Below are 16,578 nucleotides of genomic sequence, written 5' to 3'. Positions count from 1 at the left end.
AAAAGGCCTGACCACTTCCTAGAAGGAAGAAAAGAGACTTTTTAAAGACACCACCTACAGCTAGATGTGCAGTTTATGACATGATTGCAACTCCTGTGTCCAGAGGATTAAAAATAGAGTTCAGCCTAAAAAAGTACCACCTTATTAAGAAGCAGCATGACACAGTGTTTTAGTTGACATCACATCCACAGCATAATAGAAAATTAGTGAAGAAAATTAGTTAGAAATTAGTGAGCCTGTAAGATGGTTTTTTAAAAAGCATGATTTCGTGTATAAGTAGAGCTTAGTTTTGTAAAGTTCTAATATTAATTTTTACCAGACCAATAGCCTAAGACTCTTCAACATAGTAATTCTCATAATACATCTTAAAGACAAGTACAGTTATCTCTTTTTTGTGAACATTTTGGTAACAAATGGCAGTGTTTTCATAAAATCACACTGGAACTCAAGGTGTAACAACTTACACTTTTCTAGATATTTCAATCAACAGAACTGTTTCTAAGAGGGAAATGTAGAAGGAAAAAATATGAATCTGGAACTATTTTCATAAACAAATACACTTTGGCAGATCTTTTGACTATACTCATTGGTCTTGCTGTTTTCTTGCTTTTGGGGGAAGAAACAATTTTATTTAGTTGGATTTTAGCTGACCAGGCAATTAGATTCAGCATTGTACATAAATATGCAAACTGGAGAGTTAATGGACAGACCATTTATCTCTAATAGACTTTAGATGTTTATGTTTAAAACCCTGAATATGTGTATTTAAGGGGGGAAAAAGTCTTTTTTTTCTCTTGGTTGACACCTGGTGGAAATTCTAGTTGTTCAAGTGCTTGGAATCCTGTACTAGCTTTGGTTAACAGATACTGCTTTGGTTTTTTCGCCACCTAGTGGTAAAACGTGAATTTGCTAAAATTCCGCTTCTCAGCGTTAAGGTCGAATCATTTATTAAGCATTCAATGACATTGGACAAGAAACGGATATGAAAGTGCAGTAAATTATGAGGCATTCATTAATAAATTTGCTTTAAGTTATTAAGGGCTAATGAACAACAGTTGGATTCTTCAGAATTTTTAGTAAAATTTTTCTAGTTGGGACATAACTTATTTCTGAAAATTAAAAATCTGCGTTTTAAATGAACTAGAATTGCATTTAACCAGAAAGAACCCTAAGAGATTTACTTGTAGTTTGGAAAGTTGTTTTCCCATATTAAATAATTAGTTTCTGTGACTGTAATCCTTCTCTTTGAAGCTTTTGGGATATTATAGGTTACTTTAGGATGTTATTTTAGGATATTATAAGTTATTGGCTATGATAGAATATTATAAGTTATTGCATTTATTATTTATTTTGCCATTTCTCTCTCTCTCTTTCTCTCTCTTTTTTTTTTTTTTTTTTTTTTTTGTACTATGTTTTCCTAAACACTTAGGTAACCAACAAATTGCCAGGAAATTTTTATTCCCTGTCATTTTTACTTAAGATCCTACTCACTTAACCTAATTATCACCTTTCTTCATTTTGGTTTTAATCATATAACTGTTTCTAAGTGTCTAAACTTGAGTTTAAGTGCTTCATTTTGTTTATCCCCTAGTCATTCCAACTATGGAAACACCAGAAACAACAAACAATGAACAAACAACTCTGGCACCTTTAAATTTCTGTTTAGGTTTTTGTTTTTAAAGTTTATTCAAGTAATCTCTACACTCAACGTGGGGTTCAAACTCATAATCCTGAGGTCAAGAGTCACATGCCCTTCTGACTGGAGCAGCCAGGTGCCCCTATGCTTTCTGGTCTAAAAGAAAAAATAATAATAATAAAAAAAAAACACTTGGACTAAATTTTGGACTAATTTTTTTCTCTCCTGACTTTTGTGACCGTCCCTTTTCAAAACTCCTTGTCTAAAAATCTGCCCTTTAGATAAGTTGAAATGTTGTACTGTAACTCTTATCTTGGTGTTCTGGACTTGTCTCACTAGGCTCTTATTGTATTTTGCATTAAGTTTAAGCTATTCATCTTTACCACCAAGGCTCTTTCCTATTGCACCCCAGCCTACGTCTCATATGCCATCTCCTCCTACTCATCTGCTAACTCTCTATACTCCTGTCAAGTACATCTTCTGTCCCCTTTGTTAGGCTGTCTCGCTGTTGCCAATGTGAAGTTACATCCTGCTTTTTGTGCCCAGAACAACATCCCACTGCTGTTATCTCCTTTTCCATCTTCTAACCCCTCTACTAGACTCAGCTGGCGCAATTGAATAAAATTTCAGGTAGAGTAACTAGCACCCCCTTCCCTTTTTATAGCTGTGTCAGAACTAAAATAGAAATCTGTCTTTATGGTATTTGTTTCTTATATTTTAAATTCAATGTCTGTTGCACCTTACTGTATAAAGGTTTGAACTCAATCTCAAGAACTTGTCTAAAACTGACAAATGATAATCACTATCAGTATATTTAATATTGATGTGGTATGTAAAAATACTGCCAAATCTGGAATTTTTCACATATCAAAATGCTCAATATTATTATTGAAAAAAAAAAAAGGCAAGCCATCTCAACTGGAAGTTTGATTATAGTTGTAAGAAAAACCATACCAGCAGTTTTTTTTATATCCATGGTTAATCCTTATTTCAGCTAACACTTGATAGGCCTAAATACTGTAGAACTAGGGGCATTCTGTTTTTGTTGTTGTTGTTTTGTTTTTTTGGTCTTAATTGTGTACTTCAAGATTTTGTAACTCTGGCTTTATTATTTAAAAAAAATTTTTTTTTACTTATTTGAGAGAGAGAGAGAGAGAAAAACAAACAAACAAACAAACAAAAACCATGAGCAGGAGAGAGGCAAAGGAAGAGGGAGAAGCCCACTTTCTGCTGGGTATGGAGCCTGATCCCAGGATTCGGAGATCCTAGGCCTGGAACAGATGGCAGATGCTTAACCAACTGAGCCACTCAGGTGCCTCTGACTTAACTCTAATATCTTCAAAATGCAACAATGACTTTGGTGTGGAGACTGGAGGCAAGATTTTCTATATTATTAGTAAAATGAGTGAGGTTTTTAAAATATTTGATAATTATATGGTATGCTTGTTATATTTTTCATACTTAATGAACATTTAAATGTGTGGTGAATTTCATCATAAAATTCAGTACCAAATTTTTGTTTCTCTTCTCCCACATTAAGATATAGTGTGATATGTATTATGTGAATGCAGTTAATCTTTTATTTTTGATTTCTTGATTTAAAATAAAGTCATCCATAATTTGATCACCCAGAGATACCACTATTAACATTTTGTTACATTTCCATCTAGGTGTACAACTAGTAGAGAAAAGCATTGCCCGTGAAGCAAAAACAATGTTTCTCATATCATTAGAACATTTTTGACAACAGGTTTGATTAGAGGCTTAAAGGGAAAATCTCTTGTATGAATTTATAACACGTAGGTCCTGCTAGGTTAGATGATTTTGTAAAGTTTATTTATCTAGCCCTGAGTGGCACTGGGTCTATGGGAAGGATCAGAAATGATAAGTTCCTTTTTTTTTTTCCTTAAGATTTTATTTGTTTATTAGAGAGAGAGAGCACACAAGCAGCGGGAAGGGGCAGTGGGAGAAGCAGACTCCCCGCTGAGCAGGGAGCCCCACATGGGACTTGATCCCAGGATTTTGGGGTCATGAGCTAAGCTGAAAGCAGACATTTAACTGACTGAGCCACCCAGGTGCCCCAATGCTAAGTTTCTTTTCTGAACTACTTTATGACTTTTGACCAGGCACAACTTTATGTAATGAGGGTAAAAACAACAACAACAACAACAACAATAAAACCTAATTATAATAACAAACATTTTCTGACGGGTATTGAATTTTAGTAGCAAAATATAATTGAATGCAACCCGTTCTCAGTTTTTTTTTTTTAACCTCAAATTCATATTTTGCTAACTGGAATTTCATATTTGATATCTTACTTAGAGAATGTTGCTTTTCTAGTTATCTACATTCTTCTTGTTGATGAAGAGGATCACTATTATTGGTGATTTTTAAAACCAAAAACTTGGGGTGCCTGGGTGGCTCAGTCGGTTAAGTGTCCAACTCTTGGTTTTGGTTCAGTGTTGTGAGTTTGAGCCCAGTATCCAGCTCCGTGCTGGATGTGGTGCCTCCTTAAGATTCTCTGTCTCCCAGGGCACCTGGGTGGCTCAGTGGGTTAAAGCCTCTGCCTTCGGCTCAGCTCATGGTCCCAGGCTTCTGGGATCAAGCCCCGAATTGAGCTCTCTGCTCAGCAGGGAGCCTGCTTCCTCCTCTCTCTTTGCCTACTTGTGGTCTCTCTCTCTCTGTCAAATAAACAAATAAAATCTTAAAAAAAAAAAAAAAAAAGATTCTCTGTCTCCCTCTCTCTCTGCCCCTCTTCCCTACTTCTCCTCTCTCCTTCCCTCTCTAAAAAACAAACCCCCAAACTTGTTTACTGTCACTATTTTTTCAATACTGTTTAATGGAAGCATATTCCAAGGGTCTGCTATGTACTGTTAGTTTTATTTATTGTTGTTAGTTATTATACTTCTGCTATCATAACTTAAAAACTGTAAGAGAGAATTATTACTTGTCATTCATCTGAAGGAGCTCAGTTTTCATGTTACTATTTTTCCTGTTGCTGAGGAATTTTACTTGCTACCGCTTTGAAGAAGTAGCTATGATGAAGGAAGTGTTTGTTGGGAAAATCTGTAAGGAGGAGGGGCAATTTAAGTTTAAAATTTTGCTGGGAACTCACTGCCTCCAGAATTCTAAGTGTTTCAAATGACTTTTTGTGTCAGGGTCAGGAAACAGGTTAGATGATAGCTAAACTTTGAACTCACACATTTAATCTGTGATTTAGTAAATTCACATGTGTCTAATCAGCAATTGGTTTTATATTTTTCGTTTTTTGCAACATGAATTTTTTTTTAGTTCATGTATAAACTACTTAAATCAATACATTTCAGTGGAAATATGAGGTAACTGAAATTTTCTGCTCCAAATTGATATGTAATTGATATAATCCATTGAGAATTGATTTTTGTAGTCATGTATGAATTTGAAATTATTTTGCTGTGGAGAATCTGACTGCTTTAATATTTTGGACTTTGAAGCATATGATGAGCTTTATAGACATGAGGTATACATGTTATCTTAAAGATGCACAAAGCAAATTGTCTGAAGTGAGGAACAATTAAATTATGAATAATTTACAAATTGAAATAATATTGTCTGCCTTGGTCTTTAGAAAGTAGGAGTAATGCTTTGGTAAAGCCAAAATAATTTTATAAGGTATGGGTTAAAGGCAAAATTTGGAAGACAGAGTAGATTGCATTTTGTGTAATAATTTTAATATTCAAATAAAAATTCTTACACGTTTACAAATAAGGAACACTCTATTTCTACCAGAAGGCCCCGTGAATAGAGAGAAGTCTTTACACTTTAATTTTTCATTTATTCTTATCTTTTGCTCTCATTTGGATCTGTTTTGGTGAAACCTGGGAGAAGTTCTAAGAAAGGTGAATGTATAAGAAGAAACTGAACTGAACGTGGCCACCTCTTAGGTCTTTCTGCAAATGATGAGGAAGAAGAGAACCTTTTAGAGAGAGTCACTTAATAGATAAGTGGCCAATGGGAGATTGCTGAAGAGAAAGAATGATTGTAAAATGGAGTCATGATCCCAAAGAGGAAAGAACAAAAGACCATACTCTTTTTGCTTCTAGTGCTAACCTTTCTCATCTTCAGGAGCCTCAATGATTTTGTGTTCTTTTTTTTTTTTTTTTTTAAGATTTTGTTTATTTATTTGACACACAGAGATCACAAGTAGGCAGAGAGGCAGGCAGAGAGAAAGGAGGAAGCAGACTCCCTGCTGAGCAGAGAACCTGAAGTGGGGCTTGATCCCAGGACCCTGAGACCATGACCTGAGCTGAAGGCAGGGGCTTCATCCCCTGAGCCACTCAGGTGCCCCTGATTTTGTGTTCTAATCACATAATCTAATCTAATCACATAATCACGTGTAGTTATTACTATACTTATATTGTATTGTATTATATTATATTATACTATACTATACTATACTTCAGTCTGTCTCTGGAGTGATGTTCACTCCAAGTGAAATGAAGTGAAAGGAAACGTTGGCTGCTGGGTGAGAAACAGTGGTGGCCAATTGTTAGAGGACAAAGCCAGTTAAGTGAACTATGGAAAAATCACCAAAACACTGGTAAGAAGGACGCATCAGAGATAGTGTGAGGGTGAAGGGCAAGAGATTTGTCTCCTGATGGATATGGGGACAGAGAAGAATGACAGGAGAGGTCTGGTAGACAGTCCAGAGATTTCTCAGTGGTCAGGCCCACATTCAGAGAGTGGACATGGCACAGACATGTCTGATAATGAAAAGCTAGTCAAGGAGACTTTTCAGGGGATCAGAAAGCCTGACTGATAACAGAAAATGAAGGTGGGCAGGCTTGGTAAGATGAAGGTTTTTCTTTTACAGGTATATAGGACATACGTACATTGTCCAAGAAGTCCAGAAACCACCAGCTTGTATGCTAAGTGGGGTGGGTAGGTCTGTGAGAGAAAGAGAAAGAAGTCATCTTTATAACAAGTAGAAGACTAGCATATTTTATGGCAGTATTGTGCTTTCTACTCATTTTCTTATTTGGTCCTCTTCATAGCACTGGGAGGTAAATACAATCATATCCATCTTATAAACAAGGAAACACACTTGGAAAGATGAAATAACTTGCCCAAACTCATACACCTAGTAACAGGTGATACTGGGATTTGAACTTATGCTCTTAATCAGGAGGCCATGCTGAAAGCAAGGCAGTAGGCTTATTTATCAATAAGCCTCCAAGAAAGCTTCTGTAACCATTTTGTCCTTCCCTAGTTTGGATTATATGCTTCTCTTCCTTGTTCACAGCACCTTTTGAAAACCCTATTTCTTAACAATATTTTATTTGGATGTTTTACTGTCTCTTCCATAATATTCCAAACTTCTCAGGGGCACTCTTCATGTCTTATCTAGGGCTCAAGTGTTAATCACTTTTATATCTTCAGGACTTAGCATAGTGCTTGCCACATAATATACACTCAGTGAATGTTTACTGATATGTGATAAATTGATAGAGGAATGTGATCTTTAAACAATTATCCATTTCTTTTTTTTTTTTTAAGATATTTATTTATTTGACAAACAGAGATCACAAGTAGGCAGAATGGCAGGCAGAGAGAGAGAAAGGGAAGCAGGCTCCCCACTGAGCAGAGAGCCCCATGTGGGGCTCGATCCCAGGACCCTGGGATCATGACCCCAGCCGAAAGCAGAGGCTTTAACCCACTGAGCCACCCAGGTGCCCCAAGATTGTAGACTCTTAAGGGAAATATTTCCAGATACCAACATGAAGGCACATGAGGCTGATGAATTAAAGATAAAATATAAGTTCAAACCATCATTTTATAAATGTGTGCTGATTGCCACAAGGTCATCATCCTGATGATTGTCCAATCCCTGTTGAAATAAATAGAGATTACTGCATTTGCTAAAGTAAAGTTTTATGGATTTAAAGTAATAATCATATTAAAAAATACATAGCTATCTTTCAACATTTTTGTACTTGGTACATTGTTTACAACTAATGAACAAATTTTATTGCTTAGGAAAAATGCTGCTGTGTGCCACAGCTGAGAGCAAAATACATAACTGTAAGAATTTGGGGAAGTTAAATGAAACTTGCAATATTACTTTCTATATTTTTAACGTAGTTTCACAGCTCACTTTATTTATTTTTAAGATTTTATTTATTTATTTGACCCAGAGAGAGAGAGAGAGCACAAGCAGAGGGAATGGCAGAGGGAGAGGAAGAAGCAGGCTCCCTACTGGACGTGAGGCTCAATCCCAGGACCCTGGGATCATGAGCTGAGCGGAAGGCAGATGCTTAACTGACTGAGCCACCTAGGCACCCCGACACAGCTAACATTTAATAGAAGTATTCAGAACAGAATTACAGGTAGGTCATAGAAAGGTTTATTTCAAAGATCTTGATTTTGTAATATTTTATTTGCTATATATGTACATGGAGATTATATATAGGTGATGTCTGTCATAGATATTAAAATCACTAAAAACATTTCTGAAGACAAACACTTCTTCCTAAATTTGGTTAATTTGACGGTTGGGTATGTGAAAAACTGGTCACTAAAAGTTTATATTATTTAAAAATGATTTGTATATATTCTCAAACATACTTTTATTTTTAAAAACAGTGAAATAATTAGATGGAAATTACTATAATATATAATAACAAATATATAATATTTGTTGTGGAGAAACAAAATTTTGTGGATTTATGAATGAAAATGTGATAAGATGTTCTGGATTCTTGCAAGAAAGCTAAAAGCTGTGGATTACATTTTTTGAAAGTTTTTATTTAAATTCCAGTTAGTTAACATACAGGGCTATATTAGTTCCAGATGTACAATAAAGTGATTCATCACTTTCATATATCACCTAGTGCTCATGAGGACAGGTGCACTAAATCCTTAGTCCCCATCACCTATTTCAACCATCCCCACCACCCACCTCCCCTTTGGTAACCATCAGTTTGTTTTCTATAGTTTAGAGTCTGTTTCTTGGACTGTCTCTCTCTCTCTCTTTTTCCCCTTTGCTTGTTTATTTCTTAAGTTGCTGTGGATTAAATTTATATACATTTAAGTTCTGAACTGGTTAACTAATTTTCCTTCTAGGGATCTATTTAATGCATTATCTTACATATTTTCCTAAATAAAGGAACTCAGTGATAAAAAGGTACAATTAACAAAAGTAAAATATGATAGTTAAATTTAGAGGAAGAGTGTGGTCAATGAGTAGAAATGTACACTCATGTAATTGTAAATTTTTACTTCTGGCAGCCAGAATCTTTAGTTTAAGATTTATAAAAGAAATACAATTTAAGAGAGCTGGAAAATACCCACATATGTTTCTTCACGATTATGGGATTCAAAAGAGCTTTAAGTGTATTGTAAATAATGTCCAATCTGTCATTGTAGAGCCCATTAATTAGTTGAATTGTTATTCTTTTTTATAATAGGGCTTTTCTCCCCCCAAACAATGTTTAGTTATTAATAAACATCTATTTAAATGATAGAGACATTGTTTTACACAAATATATGTATTTGGCCCTCATTGTTTTATAATATTTTAAAATATTTTATATATATTTTAAAAGCATATTTTCTTATAAAAATACTATATTTAACATACAGTGTATGTGTAGAATTTGCTGTGGGGACTGATATGTGTTTACTCATTAGGACAGAGAGGAAAGAAATATTCCATGCCTCAGCAGTGCTAATAGTTTCTACTATTATTTCATTCTCGGAAGATAACTTTCTGTTAGAACATTTACTTTTTTAAAAAAAGAAAATAAATAATAAAGTGAAAAATAACTATTGTGAAGAGACTTGTTATATTTGTTTTAAGAAGAAGCAGTCTTCATCTCTGCTTGATAAGTAAGGTACATAAAAAAAAATCAAAAGATTGACGATGAAAAGAAGACAGTTCTAAGGTGGTCTAGGGGGAAAAATGCTTTCAGCTATTTAGAAAATTCTTAAAACATGAAATGATGAATATGGTGGGCTAAGCCTTTACTTGCTTTATATCATTTGATCACAACAATAAAGCAATTATCTTCTTTTACAGATGTGAAAACTGAGGCTTAGGTCTTATAGCTTGGTCAGTGTCACACCCCATGTGGTAAAGTTACTTTTACAGAATTTACTGTTTAAGAGGGAATATAAGCAAATTGTTAAAATAAAGACATGTGTGTGATAGATATGTATTACTAATAGGACGAGTATAGTGTTAGGAAGCATCTAGCAGAGGTATCAAAGCCTGATCCAGGGCTCAGGCAGAGCTTTCCCAGAAGAGTTAAGATTCATTAGAGATGAGAGGGAAGTCAGGATCAATCTAGTGAAGTAAATAGAACATATGATTCATTGTCCTAGTTGGGACACTGCTGAGTCTGAAAGGGAGGCCAAAAACATCCTTGTACAACAGATATAAACAACCATCCTGGGCAAACTAGAGTGTGTGGCAGTATAAAGAATTTGGTCTTCATTCTGTAAGTCTTCAAGAACATTGATGGACTTTTATAAGGAATAACATGAACAAATTTATGTTTTGGAATAACTGAGACTGGTACTGGAAAATGGAGGAAACTTGTAGATTATTTTGGGAGGCTGTTTCAGTAACACAGGAGAGTGATGATTGTGGCCAGAGTTGGATAGTATTAGACTAAAGGGAAATGACTTAAGTTCAAAAGATATTTATCATGCAGAATCAATAGCACTTGGTGTATAGTTGGCTATAGGGACAGAGGGAGGCATAGTAATTGGATGTATATTATAGTGGAGGGAAGGAAAGTCAAGGAGGACACTGGATTTCTGGATTAACAACTTGAGTGAATAGCAGAGCCATTCACTGAGATGAAGAATATGGGGAGCAGTGAGGATAATGATGAATTTACTCTTGTTCAGTTTTATATATGATCATTTTTAATTTTATTGATTTTTAAAATTTTGAAACAATGAAAAATGTGTAGAAAGTTTGCAGGCACAGTATACAGACCATTCCCCCCCCCCCCCCAAAACCATTTGAAAGTAACTTGCCAGTATGATGCTTCACTACTCCCTAATACTTTACTCTCTATTTCCTACCAATAGGGACATTTGTTGTCTAAATCCTGTTCTTTAAAGCAGAACGATATAGTTAAGAGTCGCCTGTTGCATATAGTTGTAATACCTTTTTAGTCTCTTTAACTTTGGAGCAGAATAAAATCTTTTCTAGTCTTTGGTGACCTTGACATATTGACGATTACAGACCAGTTATTTTATAGAATGTATCTCTGGGCTTTTTCCAGCTACAGAGAGTTAGACTCTAACATCTTAGGGCATTTTTTCATTTTATGAAAAAATTAACTTCTTTCAGTACCCCTAGAATGGTGTTAATTATGTACTATTCTTAAGAGAGTTGTGAAAATGGTCACTGTGTTCTTTCATTCATTTGAAAAGGACTGAATTAATAGATTTTGAGAGGAATACCTCAAAAGTGTTGCTGTTTTCTCCTCATTGAATCCTATCAGATGACACGGAGTTTTGATTCGTCCCATTACTAATATTCACTTGATTAAGGATGTGTCTCTTAGGATTCTCAACTATTTTGTGTTTTTTTCCTTTAGTTTTTTTTTTTTTAAAGATTTTATTTATTTATTTGAGAGAGAAACAGTGAGAGAGAGCATGAGCGAGGAGAAGGTCAGAGGGAGAAGCAGACTCCCCGTGGAGCTGGGAGCCTGATGCGGGACTGGATCCCAGGACTCTGGGATCATGACCTGAGCCGAAGGCAGTCGTCCAAACAACTGAGCCACCCAGGCGTCCCTAGTTTTTTTTTTTTTAAGTAACAAAATTTATTATTAATTACTTAGTAATTAGTAAGCATTTTGTAGTGAAGTTCTTTAAGACTGTGCAAATAGCCCATTTCTCATTAAACTTTCAATTTATTTATTTATTTATTCATAGTATTAGTGATTAATATGGGTCTTAGTTCTTCACTGTCATTTATTTTCGTGTTCAAATTGTTCCATATTTAGCTAGTGGAAGCCCCTTGCAGGTGGTTTATGTTTTCTCTTGACAAATTTCCATTACTTTTTTTTTTTTTTAGATTTTATTTATTTAATTGACAGCGCATGTGCACAAGCAGGGGGACACAGGGGAAGCAGGCTCCCCACTGCACTGAGCAGAGAGCCCAGCGTGGGGCCCGATCCAGGATCCTGGGATCATGACCCAAGCAGATTCATAACCCACTTAGCCACCAAGGTGCCCCTCCATTACTTTTTGACTTCTTTCTTTCTGGCATAAGATATGAAAAAGGTCATCTTGTACTTTGCCTACCCTCACCCTGGAATTTGCCGTTTTAGCCCTGAATAACATTAAATGGAGAATAACATTTAGAAGACAAAGTCTGGGCACTAGGTATGCTTTTGGAGTGTGGTGCTTCAAAGTTTTTCAGTGGAAAGAGCTAAGGTATATATGCCTGTATATATGAGTGTATGTCCAGACATTTGCATTTCATCTTTCTGTGATCTTTCACACCACGAATGTATACTGAGAGCATTAGTTTAATCTAGCACCTCAGGGTTTATTCTAATTTTGTCCCTTTCCATATATGTAACCCTTTCCTTGTGGCTGAGAAACCAGGCTCCCATTGGCCTAATTGGATCACTTATTTTCCCAGTTCTTCTGTGTGTAATCAAGCTCTCCTTTCCACTGCCATCCCCTCTCCTCCGCAGGTGCACTATTCCCCTGTGCAGGCTCTGTCATCCATACCAGACTGCCATTCTTTATGAACAAATCCTTCCCCTACTCAGGCTTGGCCTCTCTGCCCTGTACTGATCTTTGTGTGGAGACATCTTTACCCAGTATCAGGTGGGCTCGCCACCTTCTCCCAACTCCATCCACAAGCAGGGCAGATACTCAATTAATTCAATTTAGTTGTGAATGAAAAAATATAGGGCAGTAGCTAAAATGGCACTCATTCAGGAAAGACTTGGTTTGGATAAGATGCCAGTCTGAGGGCAGATTTAAAGATCTAGAAGAGACAGGATTAGTTTCAGGTGTGAGAAAGAACCAAGTTCCCACTTCAATAGAATGGGAGTAGAGAATGACTTCAATACAGGTTGGTTTGAGAATTTCCTAGCTGGAAGAGGAATTCAGCTTTCTGTCTTACAGCTTTTAGTTTCTCTGGGCAGAGATTGCTGAGAAGGAGTGATTTAGTTGGAGGTTTGAGGAAAGTAGAGTTTTGAAATCACTGTAGAGAATGAGAAAGTGAAACGAGCAAAAACAACACAACCACAGATTTCTGAGTATTATGGAAAACCTAAGAATTGAAACTGAAAATGAGTTGAGACACCCACCTGAATGGTTGTAGGGTTTTCTCTAGCAAGTGCCAGCACTAGGAGTGGAGAAGGCAGTTTTTATCACAAGTAAGTTGAAGATACTGGGTAGAGAGAGGTTGATGTGAAGGAAATGAATGTTGAATATTGAAATGTTGAAATGATAGTTATTAAGAAAATAAAGGAAGAGAAGTGGGGTCTGGAAGAGAGATAGTAGATGGGTTAATGGCCTATCTCAAGATCCTTGTGTGACATAGTCCCAAGAAATCAGAAACCAATTCTAACCTAAAGGTATTTGTATAGGGGTAGGGAGGGGAAGGATTTGTTATGAGTATATTGGGTAGCTCAGAGAATTAAAAGTCTGGCTGAACAATCATGACTTAGAAATAGAGGAAGCATGTGGCTTTGGTGTTGCAGGTAGTACGAAACCTCTTCAGGTGATCAATACTGAAATGAATCAGCTCTACTATCATCTGTTCTTGTGTTAGTGCTCAGAATTCGGATACCAAGAAGAAAACTTAGTTTAAATGGCTTTGGACTTGTGCTCACCTCCTTGGCCAGGAGATTAAGGGTTCTAACAAGAAGGCATGAAATGGAATAGAAGTAGTTTCTAAAGGAAAACAGAAGAGAAGGAGATGGATGCTTTTGGTGCCAAAAACAAGATATGTTCAGCATTGGCAGATTGCATGTGTGGTATTGAATTTATGTAGGATAAAGCATAATTTCATATGGAGAGAAAGATGGATAGAAAGCTAATCATATTTTTTACTTTTATTCTTTAATTACAAAAATAATACATGTATCTTGTAAAAATAATTAAAATAATTCCCCTTCCCCATATCTTCAATGAATGTGAAGTTAAGAGAGTAAAAGGGAGAAGTGGGTAAAAGGTGATAGACTTATTATCAGATCTCTTTTTCTTCGGTGCCACCGTACTTGGTCACGCCGCTTTGAAGAATGAAGAGGTAGACCAGACAGAGTGATGGGTAGGAAAGGAAAGTCTGTTGAATGACATTAAAGTGATAGTATAAAGTTCCCAAAGAAGGAAGGGACCTGAGAGGGTTGCTACCAGAATTTCTAAGTCTAGGAATTTTTATGGGCTTTTTGGCGGGCTGTTTTAATCTGATTAACTCTCCAAGAGCCTGTCATCCAGTCAGGTTTTTGTCATCTGTCATATGGGAAAGGGTGGAGGGCTCCTTCCAAGATGGGTGTAAAATTCTTTTAAGGGTGGTTTCCTCTTAGGGTGAGGGGGAATGCGGGGTCCCTTGTCCCTCCAGCCTTTCTTCCAACTATCCTTTATCAGAATTATTTGAAAGTCATGATTTGAACATTTTCTACGGTTCAGATCTGTTGTGTACACAGTGGATATGAGAGTTCGGTCTTTTGCTTGTAAGGTATAATGCAGAACAGGACACTGAAAACCTCAAGGTCTCAATACAAATCCAAGGTTTGTTTTACTAATAAGGTCTCTCACTTTTTAAAGGATATTTATTTATTTATTTATTTATTTTGGGGGTAGCAGGGGAGGAGCAGAAGGAGAGGGAAGGGGAAAGAATCTCAACCAGACTTCAGGTGGAGCACAGAGCTATACCTGGGACTCAATCTCACAATCCCGAGATCATGACTCTGAGATCACGGCCCAAGCTGAAACCAAGACTGAGACGCTCAACTGCCTGAGCCACCCAGGTACCCCTAAAAATGTCTCCTTTTAACAAAGATATAGGTAAATAAGTTTGTGTCTTCAATTTATATAATAAAATCAAATCTGAATAATTTTTTGTTCTTTTAAAATTTCCTTTCCTAATTCCTACATTTAAGAATTGACTTGTTTGGGACACCTGGGTGGCTCAGTTGGTTAAGCGGCTGCCTTTGGCTCAGGTCATGATCCCAGCGTCCTGGGATCGAGTCCCACATCAGGCTCCTTGCTCGGTAGGGAGCCTGCTTTTCCCTCTGCCTCTAGCCTGCCACTCTGTCTGCCTGTGCTTGTGCTCTGTCTCTCTCTCTCTCTAACAAATAAATAAAATCTTAAAAAAACAAAAAACAGAATTGACTTTTTTTTAAAATTATTTTTGTTTTCAGTGTCTACTATTTTTAAGGCAATGTGTGGCTCCTTTCATTCCTACCTCCCCAAAACCCCTCCCAGGCCGCTTTAGAAAATCAGTATTTTAATGTAAACAGTTTTATTGAGTCGGCTCTACTTGGTGAATATTAACACAATAATGTTTTTATTTTTCTCCAGTCACAATCCCCAGTAGTGCTTTGTAGAAATCTCCCAAGACAATTTCTTTGGCATATTCCACATCTTTCTCATCACTTTCAGTTGTTTAAAAAAAAAAAAAAAAAAAAAAAAAAAAGTTATACCAAACTAATTTCACTCCAGTGTAAAAGTTCAGTCTAAATGTGATTCAAATATAATCCTTTCAGTTCCCTCTACTAGCATCTCACTCCTTTGTTGGGGAGGAGAAATATGAACGATGCCAGGAGTTGCTTACTGGAGATGAGGAAGTACTGCTTCCCACAAAAAGTGCATGACTCTGTTGCTGTTGGTGGTCACTGAGGATGTTGTAGTCTCCTCATAACTTTGTGCAATTTTTTGCACTGTGTAGTTTCACCTTGGAGGATATGGCACCTCTCTGAAAATATGGCAGAGGAGGCATCCATGTCTTCCTTTAGTCCTGCCTTTGGTCCACATTCTACCCCCATAAGAAGAAAGCTTTCAGGTAACTCTAGGTAACTTCTTCTCTCTCCTCTGTATTCCTTTGTATTGAGTCAAGCATGGAGGTCCTCTGCTGCACCTTCTGATAGCTCAGGAAACTGGGAATAAGTTGGAAGTTTCTTCCATGTTTTTCTTAAATTCCCTATGACATGGTCTTATTTTGTCCCTTTCTCCTGGGCTTAGTCAGCACATCCTTTTACTTCATAATCTCCAGAAAAAAAGGAGGCACAGTTCTTGGTGTTCAGATATGCTCCCAAATTCCAAAAGACATAGGTCAGGTTCTCTGCCAGATTCTCTCAGAGGGCTCACTACACTTTGAAGGCAGCTTCAAATTGGTCTCTAGGTCCCTACTATATATATTTAGCTAAGTAGTGGGCTGTCAGTCTTTCTGCCTTGCCAGCACTCACATTGTGTATTTCACTGGAACTCCCTCTTCATTTGTCTTCTGGTGGTTGAGGAGATGTACTTTTTTGCCCACTTAGAGCTTTTTTTTTTTTTTAAGATTTTATTTATTTATTTGATACACAGAGAGAGTATAAGCAGGAGGAGCAGCAGGCAGAGGGAGAGGCAGAGCAGAGAGACAGATGTGGGCTCAATCCCAGGACTCTGGGATCATGACTTGAGCTAAAGGCAGATGCTTAACCCCCTGAACCACCCAGGCACCCCAAGGCTGACATGTTGATTGGGAATAGGAGAGGTGGTTCCTATGCCTCTGAGTAAGTCCTCAGGAAGGCTTTTGGCTCCAGTGGATGGAGAGGCCTTTGTTTATTATTATTTTTTAAGATTTTATTTATATGACAGAAAAAGAGTACGTGCAGGCACAAGCCGGGGGAGCTGCAGGCAGAGGGACAGGGAGAAGTAGGCTCCCTACTGACCAGGATGCCCAGTGCAGGGCTTGATCCCAGGACCCTGGGATCATG

The sequence above is a fragment of the Mustela erminea genome, chromosome 3, assembly GCF_009829155.1.
Source record: "Mustela erminea isolate mMusErm1 chromosome 3, mMusErm1.Pri, whole genome shotgun sequence".
NCBI classification, from domain to species: Eukaryota; Metazoa; Chordata; class Mammalia; order Carnivora; family Mustelidae; genus Mustela; species Mustela erminea.
The sequence above is the reverse complement of the archived record's forward strand: the minus strand, read 5'-3'. Positions refer to the sequence as shown.